At 39.3% G+C, this 21,225-nt stretch overlaps 1 protein-coding gene and 1 long non-coding RNA gene across 4 annotated transcripts in view; one reads left to right on the top strand and one right to left on the bottom strand.

Moving 5' to 3' along the window:
* The window catches only part of sorcs2 (sortilin-related VPS10 domain containing receptor 2), a 1,110,317-nt gene that overhangs the window by 651,715 nt on the left and 437,377 nt on the right, over positions 1 to 21,225 (bottom strand). The gene's annotated exons all lie outside the window — the stretch shown is intronic.
* On the top strand, positions 1,307 to 6,987 carry LOC125884124 (uncharacterized). Its single transcript, XR_007448647.1, has 3 exons — positions 1,307 to 5,401; positions 5,609 to 5,710; positions 6,134 to 6,987. It is a non-coding gene; the product is annotated as an uncharacterized LOC125884124 (long non-coding RNA).

Below are 21,225 nucleotides of genomic sequence, written 5' to 3'. Positions count from 1 at the left end.
TTTAATCCTCTCTCTTTCTACAAATCTTTATTGTATTCTTTCCATATTTCGCCCACTGGTAAGTGAAATAGTTAAAGAACCTCCATTAATCGCGCAATTTAAATGTGATAAGTCTCATTGACTGACCGTCACCTGTGTGTATGCGGAGAAGGAGAGCGGCGGAGGGAGTGGAGCTGTGGAAACATCCTGCAGTCCGACATACTTCCATGCATTTAAATAGCTTATTATACGGATATATATATATAGAAAAAGGCGACGTTTAGAGAGCAAGCCCAAATAAGCAACTCCACTTTAGTAACAAACCCGAAAAACCGCAACCCACGATACTAATATTTGTAAGCGACTTTACAAAAAACAAGCCCACACAACAACCATGCTTATGTGCATGTGAATACCTGCCCTACTGTGCCTCTGATTGGTTTATGATGAAATTTTACTCTCCCTAAGCCAATCATCATCACTTTTGCAGTTGCCCCCCCTCCCTTGCCCCTCACCTGTCCTCACCAAAGAAAAAAAACTTGCTTGGGTGAAAGCTGCTTGAGTGACCTCAAGTAAAGCCGAGTAACGGCGCATTTTATTGTGAGTAACGGTAACAGCATTATAACATTGGAGACAGTAACTTTTTTGATTAGTCGTTACTGAAAAAAGTAGCGCCGTTAGTAACACCCTTTATTTATAACGCCGTCATTCCTATCACAGGTGATTAATAATAGTGTGAGTAGACAGAGTTTGTGTTTTTCTATCTGCAGGGCTCCAGACCGCACCTATTTTTGCTATTACTATTAATGTATGAAGAGGAGAGCTGTCAGTGTTTTTCCAGCTCACAGTAAATAAATCCTCACGTTTAATGGTGCCACAGTAATGCTTTAACTTTACCATTACTGCTAAAAACAACTGTTAATCAGAAGCTTCAAGTTCACAGCAAAATCATCAAGACTTCCAGCCAGACATGGGTCAGGTGTTTAAAAAAAAACACACCAGTAGTTCCACTTTGGTTTATTTAATCATAACAATATTTTGTTTAACTTTATTATTATTACTAACGGTACTTAATTATGACAGTAGCGACTTTATTTAACTTTATTGTAATAGTTGTTAATTTAATAATTTTGTGTTGTAGTAGTCTACAGTCATTTTCAAAAAAATCTATTTAAAAAAATCACAATACAGTAGGAGGCCGTGGAGAGGGTGTCCGCTATTGTCCATTATAGCTTTCAGTTTGCTCAATGTGCCCCTCTCCACCACAGTTCTTAGTGGGCCCAGTCTCCTGCCAACCACTGAGCCAGCTTTTTTAACCAGCTTGTCTAATTGCTTGGTGTTTTTGTCCATCAAGCTGCCTCCCCAGCACACTGCAGTGTAGGACAGTGCACTGGCCACCACCATGTGATAGATTATGGTCAACATCTCCACACACACATCAAAGGACCTCAGTGTTCGCAATGTAGAGGGTGTCAGTCCAGCTTGTCATCCAAGAGGACCCCCAGATCTTTGTGGGTGTGCACCACCTCAATGTCCTCCCCCTATATGGAGACTGGTTGATAGGGTGACCTCTTCCTTCTGAAATCCACTACCATCTCCTTGGTTTTGGCTGTGTTCATGTGGAGACAGCACTACCTGCACCAGTCCCTGAAGGCATCCACAAAGTCCCTGTACTCTCGCTCCTGATCACTCCTGATACAAGCCACAATAGCTAGTATCGTCAGAGTATTTTTATATGTGGCAGGACTCTGAGTTGTGCTTAAAGTCTGCTGTGTAGAGTGTGAACAGGAACGGTCCTAAAAGAGTATAATATAATGTCAGGCTGGTTGATGCTGTTAGCTTCACTTTAGATCATAAACCAAACGTTTTACTCTGTTTAGTTCTCACGGCTTTCATAATGGCTCCTCTCCTGGTATTGTATCTATATATCCCAAATCCCAAACTCCAATTCTTCTGTCAAAACTGCAAGTACACAATATATACAGTAGAGTGACAGAGGAGCAGCTGCAGCAGTCGACTTATCTCACTGCGTTGCAGAACGGAGTGTTTCAGGAGATCCTTCGTCCCCACAGCAATAAAACTGTTTAACACCTCCTGAATCCAGTCACGCACACTTACACACTTACACAAAAGTAAAACAAAGCTGTCCTTCATTTAATGTGATTTTTATCATTCCAATAGTTGAAAAATATTAGTTTGCTCATTTAAACTAAACTTTCTAATTTATGTTTATGGTTGAATCTGTTTTTCGTATTTTACTATAATGTAAACTGACAGCGGGGCACCAAACTGAAATGTTTCATTTTGATCAGAGGATTTTTATTAGATTGAGTATGATTTGCGCATGCGCAGTCTTTAAACTTCTGGCGGTAAATGTATTTCCGCCTCAAATGGTCCTGCATTTCGGATTTCATTCTGGTAACGTTAAAGATAGTCATTTCGGTTTCTAAGTATGTATTATTCTGTCCTTGACTGGACGTTGTTTTCAGTCCTCTGGGCCGCCCTGTATCTTTAAGTGAGTCCGGAGAGAGCAGAGCCGGCCAGGCAGACAGTGGATAAGGTTGGGAGAGGAGGAGCTGCCGAGCAAGGTAAAATTTTCACTCAGATAAAATAGAAAGACATCATAAAACGTTGTTAAATCATAACGGTAACAGCTTGTACATGGTGTGAAGCTTGTATGAGTATGAGTGTATGAGTGTGTGTGGCCACTGAAACACATGCTGCCATGAGTTACTAAACTAAGCTAAGCTAGGGAGAGCTAAGGTTACGGCTAATAAAAGTAACGTTAACGTAGCATTAACACGAACAGTACATTCACGGACTTGGATGCAGTTTCACTCAGTAACAGTTAATACAGCGGAGGACTCAGTCCCTCTGCTGTGTGGAGAGGAGAGCAACAGGAAAGACGTGAACTCGCTAGGTTATGTGCATTAAAAGCTAAAAATTCGTAAAAAGTAGTGGAAATGTTGTAATGTCCGGTCATCTGGGCAACAGTCTGCAGGGCAGGCCTGTCGCGATATGCCGGTTAATTGCATGGTAAATTAAAAGGGACTAATTGCCATATTCATGCGTGTTTGTTTTCCTCGTCTCTCTCCACCAAAGAGACTGGACGACAAGAGCATTCACTGCCGTGCATCATCTGGCAGCCAGGTGAGTTGGTTCATTAGCGTAATGAACGGAGGGAAACCTCTTGTCATCGAGTGTCTTTGTCTCTTGTTCCGACCTTCAAAAAAAGGTTTACATGAAGTTAAAAAATTCAGGTTAAACTGAAAGGATTATTTGCATTAAGTAATAGATCCAACTTAATTATTTTAATTTAGGACAACTTGAAATAATTGGTTTGCTTCACCTTCAGAAATTAATTTACATTAAGTTAAACAATTCAGGTTAAACTAAATGAATTATTTACATTGACTCAATGCTAAAATATTAGGTGTGACCGATTACTTCAGTTTTTTTAAGTTGATCTAATGTTTCATTTTTTTCAGTGTATTCTACTCTCTTCTATTCAATTAAAAACTGATATTGGCTGCCTGTTTGACAGTTCTCTCAACATAGAGCCTTTGTGAGATGTCAAAAATTTAATCTTGTGGAGCTAAAGTTGGCTCACTTTAATCAGAAAGAGACATTGTAAAGGGGATAGCAACAATCATATTTATTTTTAGACACCCCACATTTAAAAACAACTAGGCCAGTTAAAGTTGTATGTCAAGGCTGTAGCAATGGCTGCTTCCGTGCAGCATATAAATGCTAATTCAAATAATCTTTAATGACAAATTTATTCGAAAAATGTAATGATGCATTGTGTGACTCCCCTCCTCCTGTATGGCTTCCTCTCTGTTCTCCACTGATGTCTTCTCTGCTCTGATATTCTTCAGTCTACTTCAGCAGCATTGAAATATTAACCAAGCCCCATTAAACTCTAGACAGCAGCAAACATACAGCTCAAAAATTCAGAGACAAGCATAGGGCAGCATTTTTGTCACTTTGTCTCTGTGGGGGAGGTGGGGCTATGGGCGACACACAGTGATCTTCGTGAGGGGGAGACGAGGTGGAGAAGAAAACAGAGAGTTGAGCATAAGAGAAAAACATGGAACTTGTTCCTAAACCAAACACCACGGCCCCTGTGTGGGAGCGTTTTGGATGTAAACCAAATGACAGAGGGGAGCCCAGTAATTTGGACGAGCCGGTGTGCCAGGTTTGTTCTAAAACCATCTCAACAAAAAGAGAGAATACGACCAACTTAACTGCACACTTGAGAGTGAGAGACTGACAGTCTATTTTTGTATTTATTTATTTATTTATTTCGGATATTTAAATTTTCTTTTTTGCATTCCTAAATATTCTTGTTAAATAAATGTTTATTTCTCTTTAAAAGGGTGTACTTACATCAATATGCCTTTATTATCATTATATAAGTTTAAAAATGGTCTAAAAACAGCAAAACAACAACAGTACAACAATAATAAAAATGGTCTTAAAAGCACAATATCACGCAATATTAACGCTTATTGCAAGAATTTCTGATGCAATTAATCGCCCAGCAAAATTTGTTATCGTGACAGGCCTACAGCAGGGCATGCCAAAATCATCAGTGTTTGAAAATACTCAGAGACCCCAGAGGATTAATTGATCAGTGTTTTCTCTGGAACTGTGTAAATAATGAATCAACATAAGTTATGTTTTGTCAGGTATTTTGTTTCGTAGTAAATCTCAATTAAAAAAGAACAGAAGACATAATATTTTGTCAAGTTTACACTGTACAGTTTGTAGTTCATGTAACAGTGTTTTGCTTTAATCTAAAAAGTGCATAACAGTTACAGTGTTAAAATAATTTAGATTCACTTAGAAATTAATTTACTCTATAACTGATTTAAGATTACACCCCTAGTCATATTGTGCACCTATTTAACTATATATGCCAAAAAATAATCCCATCAATTTCTTTGTGCATTACTATATCTTGGAAACGTTTGTTAATGGTGCCACATTATTTAGTAATGTGAAGTAGGTTAATAGTAAAAATATGTGATGTCTGTACCTCAATTTTAAATATATAGTTCAGTTTAAATGAAAATTACCTTGTGTTCATTATTTATGACATAATGTTAGCAGGCCCATCTATTTCTAATGTAGCTGGTAGTTTGCTGCACTGTAACATGTGATAGAAATGCACCAAAATGTTAGCCAACTGCCCTAAAATCATAAAATAAAAGTAAGTTATAGGCCTAAGGGTAGTCAATGTATGTTGAGTATTTATTAAGCCATCAAATGTGTTTGCTACTAATGTCATGCACTCATTAAGAATACCCAACATTAAAGAATGTTTTGTCTTTTAACTTAAGGAAAGCAGCCACCAAATCTGCTGTGCAATCAAATCTGCTTTGCAACCAAATCTGCCGTGCATTCTTTTCAACTTGTGGTAAGTTCTATACTATCATGAAGGCATTTGTGATAATTAGATCATCCTCCTAAAACCCTCCTCTCCCCTCTCCTCCCTTGTATTTTTCCTCAGTTATCCATGCATGTGGAAATGTAAACAGTTTGATCAAATCTTTAGCTCTTTTCAGAAGATCATTTATTCATACATTTTAATTTTTTTTCTGCATGCTCTGTTTTTATTTTCCAGATCATTGCTGAGTTCCTGCGAGTGACCACAGTTCCCTTGGAGACAAAATTCTTTGCGCAGTTGAACAAGAACTCCTCCAAACTGCTGGAGGTTTTAGATGAGGTATCTATGTATGAGTTGGCTATCAGTGGGATTCATAGTTGAATAGTTGGTGTGTGTGTGTGTGTGTGCGTGTGCGTGTGCGTGTGTGTGTGTGTGTGTGTGTGTGTTTCTCTGCCACCCCCGCTGCTGAAAAAAGTCCTAGAGGAAACACTTTAATAAAAATTTCTTTGATTTGTGTCTGTTTAAATTTTATGGCCAAATTGCTAGAAAAACAGCCCCAAATGGGTAAAAAACCTAGTAATTTTTGATGACTCCTTGACCTTTATTGTAGCGCCACCATCAGTCTAAACTGAGAACTCTTGTTTCTGTCATTTATTCAGTAAATTGTCCAGTGTTTAAGAAAGTGGAGAGACTGTTAGGCTTAGGTTATGCTGTGCACTCTTCTAGTTGTCCTCATTTGTTGCTTTTTTTGTGCGCGTGCAGGACATGCAGGAAAATGAGGAACTGGAGCAGGCAACCATGGTGATCTTTGTCACTGGGAGAGAGGATCCTTCCCATCCACCCAAAGACATTAAGATAGTCATCGATGGAACACAGATCATGAACGAGGTGCCCTCAGTTACAAAAGCTGTTGCCATGCTCTTCGGGCTCACATACACACTCAACCTAAAATATCCGAAAAATCTGCAATACATCCTTGAATTTGTGCAAAAAGTCCTGATGAGGCTTGGTGGAAAAAAGATATCCCCAAAAGTTCATAGGCTGAGCTCCCAGCTTTACATCCCAGAGTAGGCAGAGTTGAATTCCACTGACTCGCATCACAGGCTCAAGTAGGCAGTGTGCTGAAAAACTGGAGAACGATTACATTTGCACTGCAGTGTTTGTACACATTTTTGTACGGCAGATAGGTTAGATTTTTCAGATCCACACACATGTTTGCAGGTTTTGTAAGGCAGATAGATTAGAAATTCAAGCCAAGGAATAAGGAACTGGAGGTTTCTCTTTGGAACTGAGGAGATTTACGCAAATCATCTGAAAACACTTAAGGAAAGTCCTTTCAGCAACTGTTACGGTGTTGAGTAAATGCGTTCTGTCAGAAGACAGACATTCTCCAGACAATGTCCAGGATTTTATTTTACGGAAAAATTCCTGTTGAAATAGCTCTCTGATTGTATTACTTTCCAAAATGTATTTTACTTTGACTATTTTGAAATAGGAACATTTTCGGATTATTTGTTTTATCAGTCCATTTATAGAGAATCTATTGCCGTGTTCAGTGTTGTTGTAATTTTATCAAGTGATTTATTTTTGTCACTGAGAAATTTAGTTTGGGTTTGTTCAGGTCACAAAGAGCAGTGTTGTACTGTATACATTTTTTTTGTAACAAAAAAAAAAAAAAAGTACAATGTTAAAAAAATGTTCATTGAACAATAAATAAGAAAGTGTTTATAAAGGAATTTGTTCTGAGTATTAGTCAAAAATGTTTTTAAAGCAATTTTTTAAAATTCAATTTTATATACATTAAATTATGACAACATTAAATTTTTATTTAAGACAACTTAAAAGTAGTTTGTTCCGACCTTCAAAAAAAGGTTTACATGAAGTTAAAAAATTCAGGTTAAACTGAAAGGATTATTTGCATTAAGTAATAGATCCAACTTAATTATTTTAATTTAGGACAACTTGAAATAATTGGTTTGCTTCACCTTCAGAAATTAATTTACATTAAGTTAAACAATTCAGGTTAAACTAAATGAATTATTTACATTGACTCAATGCTAAAATATTAGGTGTGACCGATTACTTCAGTTTTTTTAAGTTGATCTAATGTTTCATTTTTTTCAGTGTATTCTACTCTCTTCTATTCAATTAAAAACTGATATTGGCTGCCTGTTTGACAGTTCTCTCAACATAGAGCCTTTGTGAGATGTCAAAAATTTAATCTTGTGGAGCTAAAGTTGGCTCACTTTAATCAGAAAGAGACATTGTAAAGGGGATAGCAACAATCATATTTATTTTTAGACACCCCACATTTAAAAACAACTAGGCCAGTTAAAGTTGTATGTCAAGGCTGTAGCAATGGCTGCTTCCGTGCAGCATATAAATGCTAATTCAAATAATCTTTAATGACAAATTTATTCGAAAAATGTAATGATGCATTGTGTGACTCCCCTCCTCCTGTATGGCTTCCTCTCTGTTCTCCACTGATGTCTTCTCTGCTCTGATATTCTTCAGTCTACTTCAGCAGCATTGAAATATTAACCAAGCCCCATTAAACTCTAGACAGCAGCAAACATACAGCTCAAAAATTCAGAGACAAGCATAGGGCAGCATTTACATCCCTGCAAAAGCTGCATGATGGACAGTACAGAGCCTGGTCCCCCTCCAGGGGGAGACAGCAGACAGCACTGTTGGTCAATGGCTCTGGCTCTCTGCCTATTAATCCAAAATGGCGCATCTTGGTCAGGTCAATCCATTTAGGCCTGGCATGTGAAGGGCTGAGAGCAACACTGCTGATGCCTGTGGGCCTCTTCTGTGGTACAAGAGGACAAAAGAGCCCAGCTGGACTGGACATGTGGGCCAATAGCTGATATCAATACTAAGTCAAAGATGATCACAGCTAGTTTTATGCTACAATCTGAAAAGATTGTGGCAGTATGATTTACTATGCTCTGCAGGGACCTGGAGCGGAGGAATTGTAGATGGAATATGCTTTGTCAGAGAAAGAGTAGAGAGTAACATGGCAACAGCAGAGCGGACAGGTTTAGCATTTTCAAGGTGAACATTGTCAATAACTACGTGTAATGTGAATTTTTTTGCATGCAGAATTATTACACAACTGTACTGTTTCTTACAGCTCTATGGAACTTTAGTATCTTTGAGCTCATAATATTGATAATCATCCCCGTTTTCAGCTGCAACAGCTCACTGCTTTCAGCAAAAAAAAACAAAAAACAAACTGATGAGATGGCTTGAGATGGCTTTATGAGTGCATCTCCCAAGCCTACAGGCAGGCAGGAAAAGACCCTCCAAATATGGTTCACGTACATTCTGTATGCAGCGTGGCAGTGCTGGTGGCCCTGTTCAGCAAGATGAGTGCAAACATCAGCGTTGTGGCTTATGCTCTGTCCTATCATATGGTTCCATCTTTTGGACATATAAAGCTCGTTTTCAGGGTCTATGCTTGTTGAAATGACACAGGATGGGTAAAAAAGGTTGGGTGTATATCTGCTATGTTGCACCTGACTTATCAGTGGGCATAATACACCTACATATTTCTGTGCACCTTGATGATCCAAGGAATGTGGTCTGCAGGGTGTCCATCACTCATCCTTCAACCCCTGCAAGGTTAAGCCAGGGGTCCCCTTCTTCTCCACTGTGGTGGCCTAGGTTATAGAGAAGTAGGTGAGCTGTGGTACCTAACCTTTAGCTGATCAGGATCAGTGTGACTGGGTTGATGTTATGTTGCAATTAGGGTTGCAGCGATATACTAGTTTCAAGGTATACCATGATATTAAAATTGACAGTTATCATACCATGAACATTTGCATGTCTAAAATATTGAGAAAAAATGAAACTGCATATATTCGTTCTACAGGGAGACTTTTCACACATACCTCCATTTACAAAATGGTTTCAAGTTTCAATTATTGTAATAACATGTTTGTTCAACCAAAAATAACCCTTCAGTTTTCATTCCTTTAAGGGTCATTCTGACTGACAATAAGGTAAATTCCGTAAAACCATGATACCGTGAAACTGTGATATCTTCTGAGATGGTTATCGCACTGTGAAAATCTCATACCGTTGCAACCTTACAACAGGGCATGCATTCATAGGGCTCCACCCACTATACACACAGAGTCCACTAGAGGGAAGAGCCTGTATGAGATACAACAAAGGTTGCAATATTATAACCCTAGTTCTTCTATTTGCACTTTAGGGTCTGCACGTATTCAGGCAGGCACTTCCTGATTGGCCATCTATGTTTATACAAATTCCAGTGGGCAAATGCATCTTCGTCGTTGAAGGAGAGTATTATAGAGCCCAGTAGAGGGTTCCACCTGTGCAGAAGTACTAGGGTTACATCAACTCTCAGTACTGAACACTGATAAGATGACATTCTGTGTGTTCCAATCTCCATACTACCATACTATATACTATGTAAAAAAAAAATAAATAGTATGTCCCAATACATAGTATGCCAAATGCAGTATGCCAAAAATGCTGGCTGCTGCCTCACATGCATTATGTTTGTCTCATACTGTCTGATATCTATTTATACTTCAGTAAAAACAAAAAAACAAAAACAAACCAAAAAAAAAAAGCCCTCAGATAAATTGCTCATAAACAGTTCTCTGTTCTCACATCTGTAGACGTTTGAGTAAAGTTTGATGTTGAACCTTTCTCTGTGACTTTTGAAGATTTAAATTATTCTTTCTTATTCACAGTCAGTTGCTTCCTGACTCTCTCACTTGTGCATCATGCCATAGTACCAGTCTTTTTGATGTTTTAAATGAAGGATGGAGAGTCTGAAAAAGAGCATGGTTTCCATATGACTGCATGGGTGGACCAAACCTCTGTAGTGGAGCCAAAAGTTACAAATCCTCCAGCAAGTTGTAGTGCTAGCTTCTGTGGTCCAACCTCGTCTCCAACTGTCCTCGATCCGTGCTTGCACCATACGCTCCATTTTACTTATCAGTCTGTCCACAGGTCCCAGATCAGAGTCTAGGCAGAGGATAAAGGAAAGACTGCTTCTCAGATGACATGGCTGCAGGGGTAGCAGGAGGAGGGAGGAAGAGGAAACAACATGGGATGGCTGGGTCACATGCTGCTGTTTTGCCAGCCCTGGATCACTTGTCAAATGGAAATGAAATGTCACTTTACATATTTTTATTTTTATGACAAGGGGAAGGAAAAAATGTTTTGCTGATGCCCCATAGCTCAGTGCAGCTCATCAGTGGCATTAGTTTGGGATTCATATATATATAAGAGACTAGCTTAACTTTCTATTTTCAAGTGTTTTCACACAGCCAATTTCTGAAAATGTAGATGGGCCATCACTTGTTTAAACCCCCCGGGGCTGAGAGCAAAGTGCTCCACCAAAGTATGTCTGTAAACTGACTGAATTATTGATGATTAATCACACAGAAAGGAGCCAAGGGGGATACATCGTGGCTTTCATATCTTAAGTGTCAGCAACTCTGACATGGCCCTTAAAAACGGGGAGAGTACCATAAATTAAATAGCACTTCAAAATGTATATGGACTTTTTGAAAGCCTGATTTGAAAAAAAAAGGGTAAATGAATTGCCCAACAATAACACTGACACATGTAATTGAAAGTCAACCCCAAACACTAATATAATAAAACAAAAACAAACAAACAAACAAAAAAAAAAAACCCAGAATAGGCATGCTGGGATTGGGGTATGAAATTACAGCAACAATATCACTGTACAGAGAAAAATGAAGGGAAGGTGATTTTCAGTGTGTTGGCAATTTCTACTGTGACTTGAGTTAAAAATATCAAGCATGCTATTTGGTTGGTTACTTTCAGATTTAATCCATAGAATCCCAGCAGCCCAGTATCCCTCAAAAATACACCGATACTGGATGATTTTGCACCTTACAACTTACATACAATATCAGCATTCAATGTACAAATGTACAAATACAAAGTAATGTGCCCTGCATGTAGCAAGGCCAAAACTAAAAATGTGGAATACAGGGTTTATTGATGTGAGAACAGCAGAGACATACACTAAAGAGTACTTTTAGCATAATATTTCTGTTACACTCTCAAACCCATGATGGGCAGTTTAAAAAATAACAACTAGAACTACTGCCCCACAGTTGCATGCCTCCACATACCAGTCAAGTTTCTTGTACAGTTTACATCCATGTCCATGAAAACAGGGATGCTTAACACACATTGTGCCCCCAACAGCGCAGAAGATCTATACTGTCACCACAGTTTCAAGATGGACACCCAAGATGAGTGTCACCAATTCAGTATCTGACCAAAAATCTCTCCTTCTGTTCCTGAGATATGACATTGACTAATGGCCAGAAAAGTGCTTTATGCAAAATATTATGATGTCACAATGAAGTTGACCTTTGACCTTTTGGACATAAAATGTCAACGCCTTATCATTTTATCCAATTAGACATTTGTGTGAAGTTTTGTCGCAATAAGTGTATAGATTCTTGAGTTACGGCCAAAAGCATATGTTGTAAGGTCACACTGACCTTAACCTTTGACCACAAAATTGTTATCAGAATATTCTTCAGTCCAAGTGGACATTTGTGTTAATTTTAAAGACATTAAGACATTCTGGAGATATCATGTTCAAAAGAATGAGACAGATGCAAATTCACACTGACCTTGACCTTTGACCACTGAAATGCAGTCAATTCATTGTTGAGTCCAGGTAAACATTTGTGCCAAATTTGAAGAAATTCCCTCACGGTATTCTTGAGATATTGCATTCATGAGAATGAGAAAGACAAAGTCACAGTGAGCTTGTCCTTTGACCACCAGAATCTAATCAGCTCATTGTTGAGTCCAAGTGAATGTTTGTGCCAAATATGAAACTCCCTCAAGATATTCTTGAGATATTAAGTTCACAAAAATAAGACATATGAGGTCACACAGACTGAACTTTGACCTATGACCACCAAAATCTAATCACTTAGTCACTGAGTCCAACTGTGCATTTTCGCCAAATTTGAAAAACACTCCTTCAGGCGTTCTTGAGATATTGTGTTCATAAAGATGGGAGAGAGGGACAAATGGATGGACAGCCCAAAGACATAATGCCATGGCCATCGCTAGCGCAGAGGCAGAAAAGTCAAAGCACCAAAACCAGAGATATTGTCTTTTTCCCCACACACATTCTTCTTGCTTTTCAAAACCCTTGTCATTACCCCTATTTTCTGCCTTGCCGCACCTGAAAAAAAAAAAGAAGCAATTTTTTTTTTTCTTGAATAACTCCCTCTCCATCCCAGCTTCCGTAACAGTTCGACTTCTTCTTCTGTACATAAACAAGCTGTAGCGGATTACTTGGGGTTTCTTTTTCTTTTTGGGGGTGCCAGTCAGAGCTCCCTCTGACAATTTGAATTTGAGTAGTGGTCAGGTAATCCCCACAAGAATATACAACTCAGACCCTTTTGACTCTGTATCATGTACCCTTTTGAATTCAAACCACCAAGACAATGCAAGACCAGCAAAAGAAGACAATGTCACACACTTAAACCCAAGTGTATTCAAATTCCAACACAAAACACAAACAAAACGGTGTCCTTTTCAGGCAAAACCCACAAAGCAAAATAATCGAAATGACCCACAACAGCAATAAATAACAAAAACAGTTCAATTCAAACGACACCAAGCTCAGTCTCTCTCAGCTCAGTGACCCCTCATCCCACAACAAAAATCTTCGGGTCAGGTAACTTTTAATCCCCACCCAAGTAACTCCTCTTGACTGGAAAAATGAATAGAAGATCTTTCTTCTGAAAAGGTCAGGTGGCTGCTCGCTCAGGAGATTCCCGTTTCTGGCATAGCTCCAGTGGTCCGGAGAGGGTCCCGGCTTTGTACTCCACGGTACGACAGGGGTTTCACTCCGACCCGATCGCCGACTTTTTCAAAAGCCAAGGATTGGCACGAGGAGTACGAAGAATACGGAGGCATACAGAGGACACAGCTACTCTCAGGTAAGACCAGCCGCCATCTTGCCATGACACCATTTTGTAAACTGAAGAGTGTATTGTTGGGGGGACGCTCTTGGCTGGTGCTGGAGGTGTGTCGGGGGCGTGAATTACGGCGGAAGGGACGTTTTGAGATTTAAAGACTTTTTTTTTTATTATTATTACCCTGGCGGATCGCCACAAAGCTAATGACATTTTCAGTCCAACAAGTCCTCCAAATTAAACAACAAAATATGCAGCTGGTCCATGCACTTAAAAAAAAAGAAGCATTGCTCTATCTGGGTACCCTATTAACAGGACAATGTTGTTTGTCTGCTTTCCAAATCACCACTGAAAAATAAACCAGTCTTTATGATGTGATAATTCTTGGGTTAAGGCTTGGTTGGTTTTCGGCACAAGAACAACTTGGTTAGAGTTAGAGAAAGACAGTGGTTCTGGTTAGAATAGGTACTTAGTTAAGGTTGGGGAACAATTATGGTCTTGCCTTAAAACAATCAACATTAAAAGGAAGCAAATAGTGGCTCCTTTGTTATAGTCTGATGTTTTGTTGATCCATCCATCCATCCATCCATCCATCCAGCCATCCATCTAGCCTTATTTCCTTACAACTTTGACTGATTCTGTCATTATTCATCGGAGGACACTCTTCTTCAAAGCTTGATTGCACCCATTATTAACAAGGGTCTTGGATGATTGGATCACAAATGGACAGCTCTAAAGAACGTGTGAGTGTGCCTATTGTGTCCTCAATACTTGTTGAGATCCAATCACTCAACATTTGACAACATTTGCAGGTGGTCTGGGCCACATATGGCAATGTTCTTTTTAGCAGTGCGTACACTAATGTGTCCTGGGCCACACTGCGGGACCGCCTTTGTAATGTGTGTAGACAAGGACATGGACAGATGACAACTCAAAGATATTGTTTTCCTGCATTAGTTTTCTCCTGCAGAATACAATATGGCACAATAGAGAGATAAAATTCACAAATACTCAGAGAAATTTTAAATTATAAATAAAATAGTTCAGCAAGAAGAATTAATTAAGTGCACTTTTAGCACTGTTACAGCTACTCATCTGACATCTTGCTTGTACAACTCAAACCATTTGTTGTTGCTGTTACACAGGCTAGACCCAGGATGCATGATGATACCAGGTGTAAACAATGCCTCAGTCACCACTGAGCCTTGACGGTAAAAGTAGGGATACACGATATTGGATTTTTTGCCGATATCCGATATGCCGATATACAACAACTTAATTGGCCATTAACTGATATCAAACATTTTTCCCACCTAATTTTAATGATCATCAAGTCTTTTCTGTAGTGGAATTAACATCATATTATGCATGCATACTCTATTTTGATGGTCCACCAGCAGATGGAGACATGAAATAGAATGCTTTTCAGTGTATGTAATATTCATTTAATATGCAAAATAAGAAATAGCATGTTGGCCAATTCTGATAGTTCATTTTAAAGCCAATATTGGCCAATACAGATGACATGCTGATATTATCGTGCATCCCTAGGTAAAAGCTACTGATTTGGTTGGTGAAATTGATGATTCAGCACTGTGTAAGATTTGTTATATGATTGTTGGTCTCTTTTTGTGGACATGTATCCAAACTTACAATTGTTAAGAAATAGAAATTTTAATGTCTGCTATTATTTTTATGATGGGTGGTAAAGATCCAACAAATGAGTACCATTAGGAAGAAGGCTTTTTGGTCTAAAATCACTCTTAACATACACTCAAACCTTTATTTAGACCACACACTGAGCACTCAGCAACAAGAAAACAGACTTGTACAAACACTTGACCAGCTAATGGCCCTCTAGACACAAATATTAAAGAAAATTGCTGAGGGAGAGTGCACTGAGCCTCCAGTCTCAAAGTTTATTTATGACTCAACTGGCGTTGAAATGTGTCAAGGGTCCTCTGGAGCCCTATTCTGCAAAGGGTCTTGAGCAGATCTTTAATGGAGCTCTCAATAAAGCGATGAAGAGAGAGAAATAGAGGGTGACATTGTCTCTGCCTGAAGACTCACCTCTCTCTAATTGCCTCAAGTCCTATTGATTACCTGAGGCCCTCACACCTTTTCTGTGTGATCTCTTCACAATGGGTCTCATTCATAAAAAGTGAGTAAATCTGTGTGTAGATTTGCACATAAAAGCCTACACTACTAAAAACCTACTCCGGATTCAGGAACGCCGCAGGAAACTCAGATTTGATCATAAACACATGTGTATGATCATGAATGCGTGCTCCCGGTAATCATCAATTAGCGTAAATCCCCGCCCATGAATAGCCAATGACCACCACATAAGGAGGTGTAGGTGCATCCAGTCGACCTGTCAGTCATGGCGCAAAGAAAGAAAGAGAGAGAAAGAAAAAAATAATTTTTCCGAAGCAGAGATCGAAATAATTTTGGGTGAAGTGGACTTAAGAAAAACATCTTATTTTCTTCAGTTAGTAGTGATGGTGTGACAGGGACAGGCAAAGCGAAGGCCTGGAGGGAGGTAACAGATGCTGTTAATGTTGCCTCCGTAGTACAAAGAACCATGTCAGAGGTGAAGCGTAAATGGTTTGATATGAAACTGGAGGCAAAGAAACGCATAAGCACACACAAAAAAATACAGTAGCCACAAATATAGTCACAAATATCTGCTGCAGATGAGTGCATCGCTGGCATAATTGGGGAGACCTCTCTGTCAGGAATTATTCCTGACGGAGACAGCGAGACATCAAACCCAGACGGTAAGGTGTTGTGTCATAATACATTCTGAAAACCATCACTGATAGCGTAGTGGGTAGCAAAGTGGGAACGGGAAACCAGAGGTGTTTTGTGCGTAATGGATAAACTCTAAATCAGTGAAAGCTGTCAGAATGTAGAGCTATTAACATTTATTTCAACAAATGATAGGGATAACATATAGCCTACAGTAGTTTTGTATGCATCGTCTTCAAATTATTTGAATCTTAATAGCCTAAAGCTCTGTTTTATACAACGTAAATTAAACATTTTTCAAATCAGATTTATTCATTCAAATGATCAAAAAGCCATTAAAAAAAAAAAACAAACAAAAACGTGTTGTCTCAAATAATTCTTTCAGCGTGCTGCTTCGTGGCTCCACCACCTGCTGCTCCTGCTGCCCCTGCTGAACCCAGGCACCGAGGCCGAAGAGGCTGTGATCCAGCTGTCCTTAAGGATATTTTTATTGTCATCATTCAACATGTATAAAGAACACGTAATCAAATGAGTCAATTTACATAGATAATTCACAATCATGAACCTAATCTGGATCTTAAACCTGCTAATTGCCAAAAAATTTAAATAAATGTGTTATATTTTTAATATTTTGTCATGTTTAGATTACGTGTTCCAAAGTCATCTGTGTATTGTGTACATAACAGAGCGCAATACGAGTTAAAATTGTAATTTCCAATAGTGACAAGCAATATTTATGTGCTTTACTAAATTTACACAAGCACTACGAGTGGTCAGGAGCAGGAGTAGATTTTGTTAGTAGCTATGAAAAGATCGGAGCTGTTAAAATATTGATGACTGCGGACATGCACGTAAATTTCCTTCTGAGAACAGTTTACGCACAAATTCCTTCTGCTCATGTTTCAAGACCCCTTGTCTCCTACCGGCGCCCAAATTGGGGCACAATCCATAACCTTAGCATCAACTGGACTGGACTGTGGAATAGGCAATATAAATTTAAATGTAATTTAATTATTAATTTCTATTTATGCACTTATTTTTACTTATATTATTTTATGTCTGTTTTAATACCACTATATTATTGTTGATGAGGGGAAGTGTGGTTGTTGTTTTTATGAGCTACTGGGCAGTTGAATTTCCCTTTGGGAATGAATAAAGTTCTGTCTGTCTGTCTGTCTCGCTGTCTGTCTTTCTGTCTGTCTATCTATCTGCCTTTCACAAAATAACACACATCTCTCGTAACAACAGCGATAATGCACACAGACATCTACATACACCAATTCCAGCAATAAGCACCTGAGGTTCCATCACTCCCCTCCTGCCAGGCCTGGAGGTGTGTTTAAACAGCAGCTTGATGCCCAGCTCATATAACCTCCTCTCTCTATCTGTCCCTGAGGAAAAATAGGATGACATCCAATTAAATGCTCTCATGCAGTCTAGTACTCCACTTTTCCATGTGTGTGTGTGTGTGTGTGTGTGTGTGCGTGCGTGTGTGCATGTGACTGGAGCAGAGTGAGAAAAGTGACAACATCTAATCCCTATTTTTTCATCGATTGGACGAACCCTGGACCTCGGCGATAACATCTGCCAATTAGACGATCCACACAAGTTGCCAGTCCAGAGGTATTTTGGCTGCTGTACCTCTGTACCTATTGGCTCTTGCTATAGCTTTTTTGATGCCAGTCAACTGGTGTTTAGAAGCTGCCTGTGGATTAAATACAGGAATGTGCATATGAGTGGTGCATGTGGCCAAAGGGTGTTGTATGTAGAATACCAAAACAGTTTAAAAATACCAAAAGATTGGGAAAAGTTCAATGGAAGATTAGCAGCATGTAGCAGCACCACATGTGTACTAATATTTGCGCTGCCACAAAGTAAAAGCCAGAATACATCTCAGCCAAAGAAAGGATACTTTTTTTGCATTTGCATAAATATTACTTGCCAGGATTAAAGCCAGTGGGGTGTAGGTGGATATTCTGTATGCACTGTCACAGTGTATTTTTAATACAGTATACCTACACTGTAAATAATTTCACTGTAAAAAACAGTAAAGAGCTGGCAGCACAGACATCAGCAATATGCCGTAATTTAACAGTGTACACACAAACTGCTAAACTACTATATGCTATACTTTTTGTTTGTGTTTTTTCTATTCATTTGGACATTGAGGTCCAATGGATGAAAGGTCTGCTCTGCCAAAACACCTTGCGAAAAACAATTATGACCATTTTTATATACACATCCTTTGTTTCTTTGCCAAAAATTGCGAAAGAGGTTTTTTATTCAAGTCCTCTGAGTTGTGAAGGCTGTCAATAACTGCATCCCAGATACACAGAACACATGTATTGACAACACACAGTTAAGAAATACACTTACAAAACATTTTCTAATGATTTATAGCAATTGTTTCCTAAAAATGTAACTGTTTTTTGCATTTTTTTCATTATTTTCATCTATACTTTGTTAGTAATCAACTAGGTTGACTATGAGTTATGACAACAGCCAATCATTCTTTTCAGCAAACATTATAATCATTCCACAGTAAATATTATTAAAATCAAACCAAAATCAATGAGTATGTGGTCCTTTTATTATCCCTATGCTCAAACTTCCAGAGACATATTTTTCATTTTAACATAACCCAAATACTGCAACTGCAAGAAAAGCAGAAGAAATACTTTTAACACAATAAATTCAAAACAGCAAAAGGATCATTGCTACAAAATGTACACAGAATAACAAGCCAACAAAACAATTATCATTGCACAGTTGAATTTGGATAGATTAGTGACCAGTATCAAGAAAACATAAAATTCAACATTTGTTGAACAAAATAACTGAACAAACACACAAAAAACTGGCTACATGGTCTAAAATACTACATGAAATTATCTTTGCATTGAACAAAATAACTCACTGTCACTGTCATCAAGTGTGAGTTCAATCCTTAAACATCTGTTGGGGTTCCCAGTGCAGAGACATGCAATGACACACTGTGCATAGGCTCTCGCACAGGAGCATCCTCAGGTACACATGCTTTTTTTGCAGTTGCAGTATTTGGTGCTTTTGAATTCTGCAGGTTTTGCCTCCTTCAGCATCATGGTTGCCACTAACTTATCCGCTGTGAGGGTCCAAAGGACAGAGGGATGTCGTATGCTGTAAAGCCCTGTGAGGCAAATTGTGATTTGTGATATTGGGCTTTATAAATAAAATTGATTGAATTGATTGATTGACTAACTTAGCATTGACAAGTTCTCTGCCAAAGTCAGTGGCAAATGGGTAGGTTGGCTGAGACATGTGTGTTCACTTGCATACAGCCAACTGATGCAGAGCTCGGGCAAAGGTGTAACTGGAAGGCATCTTCAGTAGGTAGAAGGCAACGCATGTCTCCTCTGATGTTGCCAAAGAGATGGGCTTGCAGTGCATCCAAATTACCATTTAAGTCTCTCCACTCATACAGTGACACCATGTATCGCCTAGCCACTGTCACATCATCTTCTTGGACATCGAGGCTTTCCCCAGAGTCACCATATCTGCACAGGGGCAGAGGGTCTTCCAGGTGATCAATGCTAGTTTTGTAGGCATGCTTTTTTCTTCTTCTGTAGAGGTAGCTCACTGTGTCACATCCAGTCAGTACGTAGGTGCTGAGGAGCATGGATGAAATATCTGCAGCTTCAACATCATACTTCACTATCAGGGCTTCTGCAATCTCATGAGCAGGTAGGTAGATATCCAACTTCTTTACCCACTGCTCTTGCAGGCCAACTGTGTGTGATGTAGTATTGCACATCATTATCACGTCTGTATCTGTGGCCACCACTACAGCCTGTTTATGGTGCAAATGCTGTACTGAATATGCAGTGTGGGCAAACATCCTGATATCTGCCTGCTCATGCTTCTCACAGGACAGTTCTGGAACCTCAACCTGACATTCTGCTGATAACAGGACAGTGCGACCAGGATCAGAGAAGATTCCACCAAGAATAAGTGCGCATCCTGCAGGAAGTGACGTACTGAGCAGCCCATGCTTCACCCATGTAGTTCAACAGATTTGCTTTATTCAGTGGATTGTAAACAGACCCTTTCCATTCAGGTATTGCAAGAGTTTTGTGTGGCTTGTATTCCTTCATCTTGCTGGGGCAGGTCTTCATTATTCTGTCTCGTTCTTCGCCTTTGAGACTTTCAGCTGGGGTGATATTGATCACCAACAAAGTGGATGCAGTCACAGTTTTCTGGCATACTACTAAGGAGCTGCTTCAGGTACTTAAGTTGCAGTTCTTGGAATGTGCTTCTACCAAGATGTCTATGGTGCTGGATGAATGCCATGGCATCTACTACCATTACAGCTGGCTTGTTAGACTGTGGTAGTCTATCCATTTCCCTCCATGAGCTGCCAAGGGATGTCTTTATTGCAGAAAGTATTCAGTATTCAGCCTTATTCCCTTTTTGCATGGCATAACCTTGATCAAGGGATGGATCTGGTTCAAGCAGGGAGGCTGGGCAACTTGTCACTCATGACTGAAGACGTCCACCTTCTTGTCTTCATCAAAGTCCTGCACAAAGTACAGGTTTCAGACCACTGCACTCTCTTCCTTGTAGACCTTCTAAGCTTCGAGTGCCATGGACAGTGGTTTCTTTTTTGGCTTTGCTGCAAATGTGGCAAGTTTCATTGGGGCTATTTTCTCACTGTATGTTTTTCTTGCTGCAGCCAGTGCTTCCAGTCCTTTTTCACGGGTATTCACCAAGTCTGTAGATGCTGATTTGTGGCCTGTTGAAATGCTCATCAGCTCCTGTTCTTCACATATAAATGCATTCATCATCTGGTTGTTGATGACATCTGTTATTTTGCTAACACTTTCTGCTTCCTTTGTTCCTTGGAGTCCTTGTGGTGTTTGGTGTCGTCCATATCCAGGTGTGCCTTAGCCTTTGTCTGCTCTGAAATTGCTGTCAAAACTGGAAGAGCTTGTCAGTATTTGTCCATGGCTGGCTGCTGACTGATGCCAGTGAAAAGTTTTGTCCTGGCGTCACGGTTGTAGGTTTTCTTAAGTGCCATGTCTGTCCAGACACCATTGAAATGACTTTCAGTTTGGTGTACATTAAACTTTCCATCCTTAAATTCTCTATGGATGTTTG

Source organism: Epinephelus fuscoguttatus, linkage group LG23 (assembly GCF_011397635.1).
Source record: "Epinephelus fuscoguttatus linkage group LG23, E.fuscoguttatus.final_Chr_v1".
In the NCBI taxonomy this organism is placed as follows: Eukaryota; Metazoa; Chordata; class Actinopteri; order Perciformes; family Serranidae; genus Epinephelus; species Epinephelus fuscoguttatus.
Note: the sequence above shows the minus strand (reverse complement) of the source record. Positions and strands in the feature narration are given on the sequence as shown.